This window comes from Panthera leo, chromosome B4 (assembly GCF_018350215.1).
Source record: "Panthera leo isolate Ple1 chromosome B4, P.leo_Ple1_pat1.1, whole genome shotgun sequence".
Lineage (NCBI taxonomy): Eukaryota > Metazoa > Chordata > Mammalia > Carnivora > Felidae > Panthera > Panthera leo.
The window spans coordinates 97,483,931-97,503,067 of record NC_056685.1 but is presented as its reverse complement, the minus strand read 5'-3'; the positions used below and the strand labels follow the sequence as shown (position 1 = coordinate 97,503,067).

The window sequence follows — 19,137 nt, the reverse complement described above, 5'->3', positions numbered from 1 at the left end:
CATGGGGGAGGGGAAGAAAAAAAAAAGAGGTTAGAGAGGGAAAAAGCCAAAGCATAAGAGACTCTTAAAAACTGAGGACAAACTGAGGGTCGATGGGGAGTGGGAGGGAAGGGAGGGTGGGTGATGGGTATTGAGGAGGGCACCTTTTGGGATGAGCACTGGGTGTTGTATGGAAACCAATTTGACAATAAATTTCATATTAAAAAAAAGAAAGTTTATACAGCTTTCCTTTATATTTATAAGTTCTTTCACATGTTATTCAACTTTTAATTATAAAAGTGTTATAAACTTTTAACATTTTCTATCATTGAATAAATATATAATGGCCAAGAATATTCAATAGAATTGCCTCTAGTTTCTTCAATGATTCACATAACTCATGCTTTTAGCATTAGTGACAGTGTTTAGGCAATAACATGTGAGGTAATACAACTTGCATGATGAGAACTCGTTATATATAATAAAATGATTATATAGGTATAATACAACTTTAGAATGATTCAAAAGTTAAGATATTCAAAATATCAAAAATTTTGGTGCTTCAATAATTTTTATGCAATTTACCTAACTCATGAGAGTTTAGACTTAGACTTTTTATTGGTATTGTAGCTTTAATGCACTATTTACAATTTGAGATTCTCCAACCTACAGTGATCAACATATTTGTTAATAACTTAATTATTTCTTGTTTGTTTTGGTAAGTTTATTGCATAAAGGAAATCCTACAATCTGCTCTCAAATAGATGACAATTATCATAAAGTTAAGAAATTACTGTAACAAGGATGTACAATTAATCAGTTCTGTGTTTCATAACACCATGTGCATGCCCCAATGCATTGCTTTCAGCAATACAACAGCTGTACTTTTATGCATTTTTTATGTCTCCAAGTAATTCTTTCATGATGAATTATGGCATATTCAGCCAGAATTAATAATGCACCAAAAGCATGTGTGAAAAATTAGTAAAATCTTCACTGAAGAGTTAAATTTGATTTGAGATTTTAAATTTCAAAAAAATTAAACAGAAAGTATAATTACTTTTCAGCTGATCAGAAACTACCTTATAAATATCCTCAATAAAGTACTTAATGAGAAATAAATATTCACATAAGAAACAGGAGTTGCCCAGTTGTGTTCACAAACAAGAATGACCATCTTTAAAATAATTACCCAGTGAATATTGTTAAATTTGTAATGTTAACTTTGAGAGACCCTCATGTCATATATGCTCTGTGATTTATGTGCGGGCTCTTCAATCCTTGTCACCAATGGATAATGTCCAATAATTTTACTTTTCTTACTTTCACCTAAGTGAATCCTACAAGAAGAACCTTGAGATAAGTAATTTAAATTGTGGTATGAATTAAGTGAACTCTATTCTATTCCATTAGCAAGTATTTATTAGAAGTCTGAGTCCACTCAGGAGAGAGAATCCACACAGTAATTTGAACAAGTTCAATGTGAAGAAATATTGGCTATAAGGAGAAATTGGAGTAATGTGGCATAAGCTTGTAAAAAGTAAATAAGTTTTAAAGAATATTGGGGGGTGTCTGGCTGGCTCAGTCAGTGAAGTATGTGATTCTTGCTCTTGGGGTTGTGGGTTTGAGTCCCACATTGGGTGTAGAGATTACTTAAAAGATAACTCTTAAAAAAAAAAGAATAAAGGTACAGGAGATATAAAGAACAACCACTCTCTCTGTGGTTGAGATACAACGCTCAAGAGAAAGGCTCCTACAGGGCTAAGGTACAGCCCATATGGGAGGATACAGCCATGGCCAACTGGGTGGCAGAGAAGTCAATTTGGTGTAACACAGACAAAATTTGCTGGGAATCTACCTTCTAGCACTTGCTGGATATTCATTCACTAAGGTACTAAAGAAAGGTCTTCACTGGGAGGTATCTCATTGGAGACACTCTGCTTAAAACCACTCAAAGAGGGTGTATGGTGGAAGCTTCTGGCCAGTGAATACTGCTGTTTTTTTGTGTGTACTGCAGGAGTCAGGAACTGAGAAGCCATGAGTACTGCAGGAGCCAGGTGTGGGTTCAGCTTTCAGCTTTGTCCAGCAAAGCCGAGGACAGCAGAAAGGATTACTCAAGACTCTGCAAGTCAAGAGAGGTGAGAGGGAGGCTAAGGGAAGACTCCTTAAACTGCTCGCAGCCTCCCGTATTTATGAAGCATACATTTAGGGAAACATTGTGCAATATGTCAGTGAGCCACATGCCAGTAAGAATGTATGCATGGCATGCAGAAAAACAAGTTAAGGCATTCCCAACACTAAAAAAGAGCAGATGTAGAAAGCAGGGTGGAAAACAAGATAAGATATTCCATAGATAACATGGTCTAAGGAATTCATGAGCATCAGCAAGACCCAACCTATAGATATACTTTAACTAGATAAGTGAAGCATGGCCCACTTTTTTCAGCAAGGCCAGAAAGCAGTGTTCTGCTTTGCAATATGTTCCCTAAAATCTCCTAACATAGGACATAGCCATCTGATTTCCCATAGCCAAGTGCTGTACAAGGTTTATTCCATGGAGGAGCCCACTAGGAGGGTTCATGGGAATCAGAAGCAAAACCCTTATCTCCTGCAATGTTTCTCCAGTACTCTCTATTGATAAAGCTGATCATCATGCCAGCTGGTAAAACAAAATTATTTAAAGGGCACAGATCCATTTTTACAAAGCAAGCAAGCTTTTGAATTTGGAGGTAAGAGTCAATAAATCGGTAACTGGCAGAATGACATAAATGCATAAAAGGGCAATTATCTATGATCCCAAGACAGTTAGGTGTGAAAATGTGACATTCATCACATTTGGTGATAAGCACTACCAGAAAACTAGCTACAAGTAGGTCAGAGAAGGTAATATGGGAAGAGAGAAATGGTTTGTGGAAGATACATGACATAAATAGCAGTTAGATGTATAATAAAAAGAGCATGATCAATAAACTATAGAGGAAATAGATTTTACTTAATAGACAATTGGTACAATAAAAGTTTTTAAGTAAAACCTAAGGAGTTTAAAATGTTTTCTAGAAATAAGTAATGAGCAAGACAGATAAAGCAATGTACTTGGACCTTATCTCTTACCATGAAATAGGTTTATTTCTATCAAAATAAAATTATGCACACAAAAGCCAAGGGAAGGAGAGAGTAAATATGTAAACTAGTGTTGGGAAATATGTTGATCCTCGAAATCAGCCTGTAACCTAGTAGCCCTTACTTTGCCCTATTACTTGAGAGCAGAATCAGCCATAGTTATACAATACACAGGAATGATCATTGTAAGAGAGGTCACATGGTACTATACAAAAGAAGAAAATTATCCTTGACCACTCTGTAACCTTATGCATATTTTTAAATATATGCTCATTACTCAATTCCAAAAATTTTGGATATTCAATATTCTCTATTAGCTTTAAGTTAATCATGATGACATTTTAAACTCAATACAGTGCACAGTAGATTGAATATAGAGTCAAAAGATATGAATTCAGGTTTAGACTGTGCTATTATTCATGTAATGTTAGGTAATAAAAGTGACCTTTAAAATGGAAATGTTAAAGTAGCACATGACTGCCATAGAGATAAAAATTAAACAATGTAGGTGAAACATTTTTAGTAATTGGAAAGCATTGTATGAATACAAGGCATTTATTCTAATTTAACTGTGTTGCAGGATGCTAGTATTCTAAATAACAAAGACATCTCTTAAAGATTCAATGTTTAAAATTTATCCAAGATATCTTTTATTAAGGATATCTTCTTCATGGATATCCAGGAAGTAGTCTGTTTTCCTCCTCTGACCTGAGCAAAGAACGTAGTGTCACAATTGAGGTTGTTAATAGATATTTCACAATATCATGCATGTTCCATATCTGATCTCATAATTACTCTAATTTTTATGTTTTTTAAATAAATACGCTTCAAAATATTTTTGACACTATTAAGTGACATCTGCATCCACTTTTCCTTTTTTATAGGTCTACTCATTCAAGTAACATTACAAATTTATTCTTAACTTTTTAAAATTTATAGTTCTTAACCTCCTGACACATTTTACATTTTAAACCATGTGAATTTACTATCTGTCTTAAGATACTTATTTTGGGGGCATCTGGATGGCTCAGTCAGTTATGCATCTGACTCATGATTTCAGCTCAGGTCATAATCTCATTGTTAACAAGTTTGAGCCCCACCGTAAACAGCGTGCTGACAGTGCAGAACCTGCTTGGGGCTCTCTCTCTCTCCCTCTCTCTCTGCCTCTCCCCCACTGGCGCTTAATCTTTCTTGCTCTCTCTCTCTCAACGTAAATAAACTTTAAAACGTAAAATAAAATATTTGGTTTTAGTTTAAGTTTAAATAGGTTTAAAACTTCCCTGCTGATAAACTTAGAAAATAAATAAAAGCTTTCACATAAGTATTATTTTTGTAGAAAACTGTTTTACATGGGTCACATATTTCAAGTAATAGATGCTAAAGAATGTAATTTCTATTTTCATTAATTAAAGAAATATATATTCAGCACTCAATTTGCATTTGCTCAAAGAACCCAACAAACATCATTGTTTTGGAGTATGCCATATCAAAGCGAAATGAGCCTCATCATGTAGCCCCAAAATGGCATTTTATCCCAGGAGTTGACGAGAGATTTTGCCAGGATAAGAATAACAAAACAAGACTTGGTACTTGAACTTTATCCACTTTCATATAGTGTATCTTTTTGCATAATAAAGAAATACAAAAACTGAAGCAGTGTGAGGGCCATGAGCAAAATGCAAACCAGTGGATAAAATGCAAAAGCAGAAACTTCTCTATATTTATTCCGAGTGAGCAAGTCATGCCACCATATATCTGATTTTAGTTGAAGTAAGCATAAGTGTAGCAGGATGGAGAATGATCCTGAAATAGAATGACCTAGTTAAATATTATGAAAAAGTTAGAGGTACCATAATATAACTGAGGGAAGATAAAATGAAAATATCAGTGTTTGATGCCATTGAAAAGATATTTCACTTGATCACATCAAGATGGTCATTAGCTTAATAATAAACTTAGATCACTGAAACTATTGAACTATTAAATAGATTTAGAAATTTTAAAAGCTATTGATTTATTCAGGTGATGTGTATCTTTTCCTCATTAAACACCATTATGATTTTACCTGCACAGCAAAACATGAACCTTTTTGCTAATTACAAAAGCTTCATGTGTCACAAAAGATTATGCTTTCATTTTTCAGAAGTCTTTAGTTATATATATAATATTAAGAACATTTTTCTTAAATTGATTGTCGAATATTCCACTCCACCAACTCTTTAAAACCAGATTAAAAACTAGCTTCAGAGAATTTCATTTTTCTGGTTATAGTGGGATAGCTTATATCAGAAAAAAAAAACTCTCAGAAAGAATAAATATAAAGATGAAAACTACTGTTTTAAGATATTGGAAATCAACTCAGACCGTTGGGTTCAAAATTCCCAAGAGAAAAGACAGCAAAAGGACTCCAACGTTCATCTGTCACTTTTCTTGAGGCGTTTGCAAACTTATCTGCAGCATGGGCCATAGGCCAAGTGAAAATGTAGCCTCAGAGCATTGTCAAGTAGCACACAACTGTGGAGACAAAAATTAGAATTCAGCACTACCACAATAGCTTGGAACTAAAACACGAAACTTCAGAGCAAAGGCAGCAGTAGAGAGGTGAGCCTGAGATTATGTGACTAGGCTGGTATAGTACTTCTTAGCTCCTAATCTGAAGAGTGTGAGAAGCTGAACAGGCAAGCTGAAAGTAAGAGCTAACAGGCTAAACAGACAGCAGAGCAGCCTTATATAGCCAAAGGAAAAAAAAAAATGCTGTTCAAATCCTGACCAGGAGGAAAAGACCAGGAAAGTACTTTAGGTTTTCAGTTGAATTTATGCAGGGTCACTCCAAGATAGAGCTGAACAAAGTATTAATGGAATTAAAGATAAGTCAATAGAGAATACAGACTGATAATGAAATGAACATGAATAACCATATAGAAAATAATGTAAAATATGTATGGAACAAAATGAAGAATCATAGTCATGGAATTGAAGTCCTACCAGGAGAAGAGATAAAAGGATGCAGTGAGTTTTGTTTGAAGAGATACTGTAAATTTTCTAAACTTGACAGACAAGAAGACAAAGCTATAGAGACAGGAAGGATAAATATGAAAGAATAAAACTTCAACTATAGCAAAATCACTAAAATTCAGTCAGCAATAGAAAAATGTTAGAAGCAATCAGAGAATAGGGCATTATCTTCAAATAAGCAGCAATAATAATGGCACCTAGTTCTGAAGCAGAAATGATGAAAACCAGAGGACAGCGTATGACATATTTAAAATTCTTTAAAAGAAATAAATGTTAAGCTATGATTTGATATCCACCTAAAATATATTTCAAACTTAAAGTGAATTATACTTAAGATCCCCCATCTCCCTAAAAAGAAATTTATAGGTAGTCAACTTGTACTAATAGAAATACTGAAGGATTAGGGCACCTGGGTGGCTCAGTTGGTTAAGAGTCTGACTTTTGATTTTGGCTCAAGTCATGATCTCATGGTTCATGAGATTGAGCCCCATGTCTGTTTCTGCACTGACACAGCATGGAGTCTGCTTGGGATTCTCTGTCTCCTTCTCTCTCTCTCTGTGCACCCCCCCCCCACTCTTTCTGTCTCTCAAAATAAATAAACATTAAAATTAAAAAAAAAAGAAATACTGAAGGAAGTTCTCGAGACAGGAAAAAAAAAGTATCTCAATTGGATTTATAGCGATGAAGGAATGAATAAACAACACTGGAAAGAATAAAAATGTGGTAAATTCAAATAAAATAAAAATGTAAAATAAGAAGAAGAACGACTTGTTAAAAATGAAAATACCTGACAAAGGACACAGAAAATGTGGGAGGGGATAACTATATTAAATATTTTAATGTAAATTACACACACACATACACAAAAGAATAAATAAAAATAATGTTGAGATGAATCAATAACACTTTTTCCAATAAAATTACTACACTTTTCTCCAACATTTAGTCTTCATTCAAAAGACATTTTTGGGGTGTGTTTCATGTGATTGTAGGCCTTGAATATACATAGAAGACTATGACACATCCCTTCCCCAAGTGCATTAAATCCACTTTAATAGCACGTGTCTATTTTAAGATTCAGCATTGATTTAATTCATATTAGGAACAGAGAAGACATAACTGGTATATATATATACCATATATATATATTTTTTTTTATCTAAATGAAAGCAGCATATATTCAATCATGCATTATACTACTTTTGGATACTACTATATCCAGATCAAAATTCAAATCTAAGATTTTTGCACATTTATAATCTATTTTTTCCATTTCTTCAGTTATTGGTGGGAATTTATGGCATCATTGTTATATTATTTTACTTCTTTTAAATGCTTGGGATTGATAATATCATATGTGACTTTTTTATTGCATTTCCTGTTTGGCTAAAATTGTAGTGTTCACATATGTATAGGAGCTAAATAGGGAATCTCAGAAGTATTTTACTGTATTTTACATTAGTGCTTGAAGGATGTCCCTTATTGATTCATGAATGGTGATATCTAACTCTTCTAACTCTGGAAATTGTATGATTTCTTTAAAGAGATGTGTAATTTTATTTGCACCAATTGCATTTCCAACAACTGGATAATGTTCTAGGCATACAGTACCAATTAATGTTTCAGTAATAATCTCTTAAAAAATATTTTAACATACAAATAGGAATTCAAATTTAAGTGATGTGATGTGACAATTTTTACCAAGTTAAAACAGGTGACGTCAATGACAACACCATCAATGTACTAAAGAGTACCCCTCGCCTGGTATGATGAAGCTATTTTTTTCTAATTATTATTATAGGACATAGTTCAGTAATTCAATTAGAGATAGGTTAAAATGTGAATAAAAGCATAACTGATGAACTATGATCCTTATAAAGCAATGGACAACACAAAAGCAATTGTAAACACAAAGTATTATCAAGCACAGAGGAAGGGTACCAATGCTTTTGATGAAAATTTCTTCCACAATTTCTGAAAACGTTTTTCTCAATATTATTTTCTTCATGTTTTGAAGATAAATAAACAAAAAGCAGTCAGTCCCATGTGACTGGGGATGGAAAGAGGGTGGTTAGAGAAAGTCTTTCTTTTGCCCTTAACAGCAGCACTCCGGTTAGAGTTGAATCCTTCCATTACTATGCTATTGCTACATTCATCATCTATGGTCACCATTTATTTAAACAGAAAACAGAAAAACAGTTTATATCTGGCAGAGTCCATCTAATTCTTTCATCGACTTAGAGCTATAAAAAGTTACCTAACACCCAAATATTCTTTAGTATCTGATAAGCACCTTTTGTTGTTGATGTCAATACATCTTGTATAAAATGTTAAGAAGTTTAGACAATATTTGTTTAAGATAGTTATTGAGATTTCTGAAGCTTCTTGTAAAATACTAAATACACTATGGGTTTCCGACTGCTCCTTAAACAGGTTGCAAAATGCTACTTTTATAAATGAATAAAATGAACAGACAAAATAAACTATAATAATAGAGTGTGAAAAGCTAATAAAATTTATTGATGGAATGTATAATTCATCATCAGAATATAAAAATTGAGATGATTTATGAGGGAGATATCATTTGTGTTCCATCTTTGATATATATGGGCAATTTGAACATATGCAAATGAAGGAAAGCGCCTCTCAGGCAGAGGAATTGAATAAGCCTAGAAAAAGAGGTAAAAACTCCAAAAATATACTCAGATTGAAGAGGAGTCTACTTTGGTTGGATTATAGAGTGGATTAAGTGGAATAATGGTAGATAAATCAGTGATAGTAAGTGGAAAAATTTGTAACTATCTCTAAAGTGGGCAAAGTGTATGTTCCATGACATTAGAAGATTAGATTTTAATTTTAAATTAATTGTGTTTATTTGAGTGTGTTTGAGTGTGGGGTGCAGTCAGTGCACATACTGACATAATAAAAGCCTTTAGAAGAGATTTTAGTTGCCAGCATTGTGCAGAATTGATTAGATCAGGAAAATATGGAATGCAGGGAGCTCAGAAGCAAGACAATGATCTAGTTTAATAATGAAGACCTGACTGAACATGATAAAGGGGGATAGCACCTATTTAAAAAAAAACACTGAGAGTGGTGCCTGGGTGGCGAGTCAGAATTTGGCTCAGGTCATGATCTTGTGGTCCATGGGTTTAAGCCTAGTGTAAGGCTCTGCACAGATAGCTCAGAGCCTGGAGCCTGCTTCAGATTCTGTGTCCCCTTCTCTCTTTGCACCCTGCTTTCCCTCCCTCTCTCTCTCTCTCTCTCTCTCTCTGTCTCTCTCAAATAAAAATAAACATTAATTTTTTTAAAAAATACTGAGAAATAAATAAAAGGATTGGAATGTAACTAAATCATTGCATAAGTTAAGAAAGCTAAAAGTCGGGGCACCTGGGTGGCTCAGTTGGTTAAGTGTCCAACTCTTGATTTTTTCTCAGGTCATGATCTCACAGGTCAAGCCCCACATCAGGCTCTCTACTAACAAAACAAAACCTGCTTGGGATTCTCTCTACCCCTCCCCCATTGGTTTTCTCTCTCTCTCTCTCTCTCTCTCTGTCTCTGTCTGTCTCTCTCTGTCTCTCTCTCAAAAATAAGTAAATAAACTTAAAAAGAATAGTTAGAAGTCAGGGAGGGGTCTGTTTTTATCAATCTAGGGGAAAGAAAAACTGAAAATAAGGAAGAAAACACTAGAAAATAATGATTACATATTCACTCAGAGTAATTAGATCTTTCACATGAGAGCTTTTAAAAAATTATCTTTCTATTCTATTGTCTTCTTCAAAAAGTATATAGAAGCCGTGGTTTCATTATTATAATTTAATTTTGCTTTATAAGACTTTTGCTTTGACTTTTAGTTTTTACCATCAATGTTACGTAAAAGTGTGACCACTGAAAGGAATGCTTATACATAGTACAGTTTAGTGAAAACTATTCTATTAAGACTTATGAACACTGAGTTCAAGTTCTGCCAATTATGCTCTACTTGTTATGACTACGTTAAAAATAAATTTGATCACATTAAAGAGAAAGCGGACTACAATGGTTTTCCACATAGGGATGGAGATATATATATATATACATACATATATATATATATATGTATGTATATATATATATGTATATTTTTTTTTAAGTTCAGAGATGAGCAGTCCAAGCTGCAATTAACTACTCAAAACACTACTGCATATCTTCATAATCCAGCTTCCTTTGAGTGTCTGTTTTATCATCCCAGTTGCAAGACAGCAGCTACAACTCCTGATATCCTATATGTCCTTTAGTTATGAAGAAGGCAAGGACACAAGGTTAGTTAGTTGAGTCTATGCTCTTTACTAGGAAAATAATACAGGAAGCTATATCTAGTAGATATCTGTTATGTATCATTAGCAATAATTGAGATACTCCATCAATAAGGTTATGTGTGTACATGAACATTTTTAATGAGGCATATGGCATCCAAATAGAATCGGTGTTATATTAATAAAGAAACAGTGGATATTGAATAGGGATCTAAGAATGTTTGTCCCTGTAATCTTATTTTTCTCATTAGAAAGGCCTAGGTCAACTCTGAGAATCTAATATTATACATCAACTGAATATAGTTTGATCAACAAATTCAGATATTAGTGGTATATCATATCATAATCATAAAACAGAAATCAATTGCCTTGGCTGTAAATGGCACAACTCTGGGAATTGCATTTGTATTATGGTGGTAAAATGTTTCATTTTAAGTCAAAAGTTCTCTTTTCATCAGAATAAGCAGTATCTCTGAATACTGAGTAAGCTAATGTCAGAATGAGTTAATTAGACTTTTTACTTTTTATATTGTTTACATCAAATCTAAAGGACTCTCGCATTTCAGAGTAGCAGAAATGCAATTTCATGGTATTCTGCTTAACTGACTTAGAGATATATACTAACTGCCTAAAGTTTGATTATTTTAATGATTTTAAGTCTACCGAAACTCAAGTACAGATTTGTGATTTTCTAACCAATATACTTGTTCCAGAACGAAGACTCTAATCTGAATGTTAAATTATAAATTTGCTCATCAAAACTAATGTGCAGACCACAGAGAAGACAATCTTAGTAAAAGGAACTAAATGTCTACAGAAGTTGTATACATAATGTATGACTAGTAAATCAGGCATAGAATAAACTATCGTAGAACTTTAACGTAATTACCAAATAACCTGAGGTTATTGGTAAAGCTAATCTAGCTTTTTAATCAAATATTCACTAAAATAGATTTAGATCATTGACAGAATAATTAGTTGATTGAAATTTCTATTTTGTCAAATGGCTTTTTGTTGTTATATAAACAGTATTTTGAGATTTTGATAGATGTTGGATTTAGGTAAAATATTTAAAGCTATGTACTATTTGTAATGCATTAATAAATGATGCATCATCTTTGAGTAATTCAAACAGTTATATTTAAAAACATTTTCTGCTTTAAATTCACTTATTAATTTATTCATCAGGCGTGATGAGGATTTTTCTACATTATGACTAATGAGCAATATGAACACTTGTTTTGCAAAAGCAAATTCAATGCCACCTATTTCATAAATAACTTTCAGAACCTTATTATTCTTATTTAAGTAGTTAATGTGCATATTTTATACCTTAGAGTTACAAATTAGCTTAGACATGATAATAATGATGTTGCATTATCTTGATTGAGGTAGTCCAGCATATGTTATCCAAAATAATACATCATTTTACTTAATTTTCACTTTTAGATTGGTAAGTGATTAATGTCAACTTTCTAGTAGACAGCACATAATAACTAAATTCATACACACCCATGAACATACATACCACATGAAAGTATAAGACTATATATATGTACATATATGTATATTCATCAGCATATATGTAAATACGTGTAAATCCAGATTTATATTTTTAAAGTGTGTAAGGAAGTCAATACTATTAAAAATAAATTGATATGAAGATGTAGATGTTCAAAAATTGACTCTGGTCTCCACTTCTTGTAATGAATATCAAGTAATTCAGACAGCTTTCCCACTGAGAATAATTAGGAGGGCTAGACAAATATAATGCATTAGGCTGCCTATAAGAATGTGAGTAATTTTTGCAATGCTGTATGGAGAAATGGTAAGGCTAAAAGAGTCAGGCATGAAATTTGACACCTTTTACTCTTATGGGTGTTTTCGATTCTGGTTAAGATGATTGGAAGCTGACTTGCAGGGCTGAGGTGTTTTCAGGGGTTTTCCATGAGAATTTCAAAGATGGATGCCAAAATAGGTAAGCACACATACCCTGAGGCCATAGAACCTAGGTTAAATTCATCTTATTTCCTAGGTCTGCTTCCTCAGAAAAATTAAATCCCTTGTGCATGCTTTCTCTTTCTTTGATATTTTGTAACATACATAGTAAAATATAGGGTTCATTATTATTAACACATATGATGCTAAATGTTAGGGTAATGGGGGAGAGAAACAAAATAAAATTTCCTAATAGACATATAAATATATTGCTACTAAGCAAAGGGGAATATTCTCATAATGCGTACTGTCCTCATTTGGCATATGATTCTGTGATCTTAGCTTATTTTTATACCCATTTTCCTGATAGATGTGAATCTATCAGTATTTAGAATATTAAAAAACTAAAAAGTTCTACAGATAGAAAAGAATGAATCCAGTAGAAAAATCATCAATACATATTTACAGTCTATTCAGAGGGAAAAAAGGGACCCAAGAACATTTGCTCGGCCTTAGGTATCATATTGAAAATATTAATTCATATTTGATTCAATTTCATCAGACGGTGAAAGAAAAATGCCTGGGGGATGGATGAAATAAATAAAGGGAATTAAGAGTATACTTACCTTGATGAGCAGTGAGCAATGTATAGAATTGTTGAATCATTATATTGTATACCTGTATGTTAATTATACTTGAACAAAAAAATAATATTAAGAAAGAAAGGAGGGAAGGAAAGAGAGAAGGAGGGAGGGTGAGAAGGAGGAAAGAAGGAAGGAAATGCATAAGGAAACACCGGGAAAGGAAAACTAAAAGGAGAAAAGGAAAGGAATTAAAGAAGATTGACATTCCCACAAGTTGGGGAGGATATGGAGAAACAGAAACTCTGGGACATTGCTGTCAGGAATGGACTTTGGCAATGTAATTTTGTAAAACAATTTGACACTAGCTAGAAAAATTAAAAATGTGTATAACTTCTCACCCACCTACTTTCTACTTCCTCCAAGAATTGTAATATTTCTGAACATATTAATAACAAAACAGAAAGGAATATTAATTGTGATATTGTCTGTAACAGCAATATATTTTTTGAGAGGGAGAGAGCAAGAGAGAAAGAGCAGGGGAGGGGAGAGAGCTGTCAGCGCAGAGCCTGATAGGGGCTTGAACCCATGAACCACGAGATCATAACCTAGGTGAAATCAAGAGTCAGACCCTCAACTTGCTGAGTACCCCCAGGCACCCCGTAATAGCAATATATTGAATTCACTTTTGTTTATAAGAGAATTGATACCTAAATTGTAGTAGAGATACATAATTAAATATTCTTTTAGCAGTAAAATCGAATAAACTGAGGTGTCTTTTTCAACATAGACACACCACAAAGATATAATATTGAGGGTAAAAAACAAGCTATTAAATTCCTACAAAATAATAATTTAAAATAGATGTGGATGTGCATAAACTATGCATCAGAATGATAAGCCCCATAACAGAACAATGGATTCCTATTGGAGCCATTAAGAAAATGGCTCAATGACAGGTAATTTTTCAAAAATTTTTGGTCCCTGTGTCAGCCCCAGTTCCTTAAACGGAACTTGGCACAACGGAAATTTTCAAAAATGTTTGTTGAATGAATGAATGAATGAATGAATAATATTTTCAGTTTCTTTCTTAATCTGTAGAATTACCAACATTTTAATTATATTAGTCTCTGTATGATTAAGTATGAAACACTTCAAACTTAAAAAACAAAAATATCGACTCTTTATATAAAAATTTAGTTTTAGCAGTTATTCTAATTCTTAAAAAAATATGTGCCATTTTGTTAAACAGGAGTTACTCATCCTTAAAACATATTTTAATAACAAATTTTCTATTAACAATACTGATAAAATTGAAACATAAATGAAATCAGAAGAATGCTATCATACTGTTACCCTCAAAAATGTTTTGAATCAAGCTTCCCTGGTATCTCCATAGTAGTCTTCAGTCTAGTAAACATCATCGATACAATTGTAAACACACTTAGAAAAATGTCCAAAATTAATGACATCAGGTATTGTCCAGAACTTCATATAAACAAAATAATATCAGCATAACACCTATCATTTTACTTTACTAAGCATCCATTTGTATTGACCCAATAACTTCCATATGGCAGTTTAATGTTAATGAGGTCACAAGTTCTAAACCTTGCAGGCCAGTGAGTTCACTCTGTACTTTGGCTATTGATTGCAGCATATGGTGTTGAGTCTTACTTGAGAACTAATACAAACAGCAAAAAAAAAAAAAAAAAAAAAAAAAAAAGACAGGACATCTTGGAAAACACAGTTTTTCTCTTAGAAATGAAGCTGTTACTGGAATTCTAACAGTTAAGGGACAAAGAGAAAGCTATTCATTTTTAAGTCAAAGTTAGAAATGCAAATCTGAAGCCATTCCTGGATTACAGTCTTTAAAATAAAGTTCTCTTCCCTACAGTTACAACTCAGGATGCCTGTAGCTGGAAGTAATGAAAAATACATAAATAACCCATAATTTTCTAGTAAAAATAGGCAAAAATTTAAGCACTACTATTTGCTAGTTTCTGTTCTTTCATCTCTACTCTTCCTTCAAAACAAAACTCTTTTCACATAATCTAATTCTACCAATTGCAATAAATTCAAATAATTTCAGGAGACAAAGTAACCATGTATATATCTGAAGAGGTTTAGTGTCTTGCTTGTATAGAGTTGTGGGTATTGAAATGAACTGGAAATTTCATACTCTTAACTTATAGGGTAGAAATTCAATTTGCTAGCCACTATGTTGTGATTTCTCTGCCTTGATCAAGTTATATTCAATCTCCATATTTATATTACATTTTAGAGTTTTGCTAGACCAGGAGCACCTGGGTGGCTCAGTTGGTTTAGTTCCCAATTCTTGGTATCAGCTCAGCTCTTAATCTCAGGGTCATGGGTTTGGGCCCTGCACTGAGCTCCATGCTGGGTATGAAGCCTACTTTTAAAAAAAAAATGCAGCCACCATATATTATTAATTTCTCTTTCCCTACCATTCAGTGCACTTAGTATACTTTTGGTGATATAATATAAATACCTTTTTAGTCTTTATTTTTATATAGTCATGGATAGAAATACTCCATAATATATTATCTTATTTAAATTGTAGAACAACACTACAATATAGAGATTGTGAGGATGATTTTATAAATTAAAAAAAAAAAGTGTTAAGAAGAAAAATAAATTTAGGGCAATTTTTTCCTAGGAATATCCACCAGATTGGTGATGTGCTTGAGTGAGCTTGTGCCAGCTTGTGAGAGCCAGTTGTTAAATTTTGTGACAAGGTTGGTAGCTTCTTCATGGTCATGGTGGGATTATTGACACCACAGAAATTGGCAAATGCTACATACAAGTCAGAGCTTTCTCTTTAGGGAGCTGCTTTCCCAGCACACAACTGAATGTCATTCAGCTCATTTCTACAGAATTAGGATTTATATTCTCTTGTATTTTGTTAAAGATTGATCCCTGAGTAGTATGCTTTTCATGTAGAACTTTCACTCTTCAGGAATTTTTTATTATGCATTAGTATAACATTAGTAAGGTCAATAAATCTTAAAACATATTTTATGGCGCTGTACAGTAAATCATGTTTAGATTGATTAAATTAGTGGTCCTTAAATGTCAAACTTGGAAATGTGATTTTTATTTAACATCTAATGGGAGTCTTCATGCAGTGCAGGACCATCTCCAGAGCGATAAGCCTCTTAACACATTCTTTGGCAGTAAGATGGAAAGGGGTTTTCTTTTCAGAAGAGTCTAGAAGTAAGCACTCAGAAGGCTGTTAAAATAGTCTCTGTGAGAGGTAACAAGGTCTTCACCAATATAATAGTGGCAGTGTGGCTTCTGAATTTTATTGTTACCTCCAAAGGACATCTGCATAACAGTAAAATGCCATATGGGAACGTAACTTTGGTTGCTTAGTACAAAATTTTGCTCCTGTAAAGTAGTTAATTGTATGAATTGATACTATTGTACCTGAGTGTCTTTCTTTTTTTTTTTTTTTTAAATGAGCTCTCTCCTAGAGAGCACTGTACCATTTCTAATTATTTGATGAGAGTAATGAAGTGAATTCATCTTCAAATTTTTAGAGGCTTATGAATTTATGCTCGATTGAAAGCATTTTTTCCTAGGAATATTCACTCTTTTCATGTTAATTTTTCCTCCATCTGTCCGAATATTCAGGATGCGAAGACTATATTTCATCATATCCAAATTGTCCTTTTCCCTTTTTGTTTTGCCAAATGTACTCCTCAAAGAAAAGACATTTGCCATTTTATCAAATTTTAATCTGTGTGGGAAATATCATAACTATACGGGTTAAGATACGAGAATCAATCTCTTTCGTTATAGTGCCTTTAAAATGCTATTAAGTATTATTTTTAAAAAGCAAAGAATTAATTGACTCCAATGTTATAGATAGAAAGAGGAACAAATATATGCTTAGTCTTGGGGCTTTATTATTCAGTATTTACATGGAATTTATATGGTTGATAGTTTGTAATTTAATAAATTAATATATAGTCCATGATCAAATCGAAACTAAAAAAAATACATAACAGGTATAAATATCAGTCTATAAGCTCTGTTATAAAAGAAACATACTTATTTTTATAACTTTATTGTTTGCTTGTTTCAGTTGAGCCTCCATTTCTTGGACGGGCCTTACAATTGAGCTCATAATTGTTATGTTATGTCCTCTCCTCTCTTTTATCCTGATTCTGAGACACTGTGCATTATCAGAGATGGCTCTGGTTGTTAGTTATCTACACTGGTCACCAAATATCCTGCATGTAAGTTCTTTTTAGGTCTGGTGACGGACTTGTCGTTTTGGTAAAGATAGAAAAATCTTCATTGAGTTCTGAACTTCTATACCTAGAGCCCGAAGTAACTTGTAATCATTTCTCTGTAAAACCTTAGTTCCTGTATGCCCAGCAGACTGCCCACAGCACTGCTGTGAAGCAGATTCTGCTTTCCTATTGTTTTGGAGCTGAAAATCTTTCCTCCATATAATATGGAGTCTCCATATAATAGGATTCTGAGGTTGTTCAGATGAACTATGAGGTAGTTTAGTCATAGTCTACATAGTCTCCATATAATATGGAGAAAATCCTTCTTGCCGTCATGTTTTCAAGTCATCTGCTTCCGTCTGAAGCCCTGTTTGTTTCCGTTTCTTTTACCTCCTTGGGAAAGTCTCTAAATTCTAAGATTGTAAACTTCTGGAAAGTGGGAGCCAATTTTGTTGAGTACCCTGCCAAATTCTTCCCTTGGAGTTGTGATATATAGATCAAATTCTCTGAGATTGAAGCAGAGGCCAACATTTCAAAAGTGTCTCCCCTGCATTAGAAGTACCACAGAATGTTAGGAGTGGCTTTTATCAATGAAAGATACCTGAAAGAAAATACATTGACCTGAGAATGCAACATTGGCTTATTCACAAGTATTAGTTATTATAGTGATGTTATTTTACTTTTGATTTTTTTAATATCTATTTTTTTTATTTTGGAGAGAAAGAACATGAGTTGGGGCGGGGGGGGGGGGGGGGGCGTGGTGCGGTGTCGCAGACTGGGAGACACAGAATCCAAATCAGGCTCCAGGCTCTGAGCTATCAGCACAGAGCCTGACACAGGGCTCAAACTCACAGACAGCAAGTCTGTGACCTGAACCGAAGTTGGACGCTTAACCAACTGAGCCACCCAGGTGCCACAGTTATTAGGTGATTTTAGATAGCAATGTGTGTAATGCAGTTTGTTTCTAGGTAGCTGATTTTTTTCTAGATAGCTGTTTTGTTGTTGTTTTGTTTTGTTTTTTATGAATATAAAACTTTTGGGGGAGGCATGGTGGAAAATTAGAAAGTTGATGCCAGTCTTATGCTGTGTAGTGGGAAGATTCTTCCCAGAATTCACCCCAGGCTTTCATACTATATGAACATTTCATGTAAGGTTATATGAAAAAAAAAAAAAAAAAAAGAAAGAAAAAGAAAAAAGAAAAGAAAAAAAAAAGTACTTGCTTAAAGTAAGACTGCATAGACAATTAAGCATAAAATACTGAATATGAGGATTTCTTGACTCTATATAAAAATGTTTATGCTTATTTATGAATGTGGATAATGCTGGTCTCCTGGGAGAATTTTGATTGTTTTGACATTAGTTATATTATCCTTAGAACAAAGGCTATTGTTGGGCTGGAGTCAAATCTATGACCATGACAGCAAAACTAAACTGATCCACATAATGAATAATGATGATTTTGATGCTCTCACCAGCTGTTTTACTCAGTCACAGAACACCATGACTTTTAATAAAGTACAAAGCAGGGTACAGTTCACACATTTAGATAGTAGTTCTAACTAGTTAACTATCTCGAATTCAGAAAAAAAGTCAGTCATCATAAAATGAGTAAGATTAACTTCTTTCTGTCATTTGGTTTGCTGATCCCTATATATTTGTTTGGGGCATTAGAAATTAAATTATTTTAAAGGCAGTGACTAAACTACCTCATAGTTCATCTGAACAACCTCAGAATCCTGTTAAATAATTAAAAAAAAAAACAAAAACAGATCTCCCATCTTAGAAACAAAACTGTATCAACAAAAAATATGTATCTTAAAACCAACAAAAGTGTTACTAAGTATTTCTCTTACTTTCTCTTTTCCTTTTATCATAAGGCCAGATTTCCCCTGTCTGTGTGGCTTACCGGTCAGGCAATGATTGGACAGAAACTGTGCTCTCTTTGTT

The 19,137-nt window shown here is 33.3% G+C and overlaps 1 long non-coding RNA gene across 1 annotated transcript in view; it reads left to right on the top strand.

The window, feature by feature from the left end:
- The window catches only part of LOC122223680, a 73,064-nt gene that overhangs the window by 37,055 nt on the left and 16,872 nt on the right, over window positions 1–19,137 (top strand). Inside the window, exon 3 of the long non-coding RNA XR_006204390.1 lies at window positions 1,997–2,117. This is a non-coding gene — a long non-coding RNA (uncharacterized LOC122223680). The remainder of the gene's footprint in view (window positions 1–1,996; window positions 2,118–19,137) is intronic.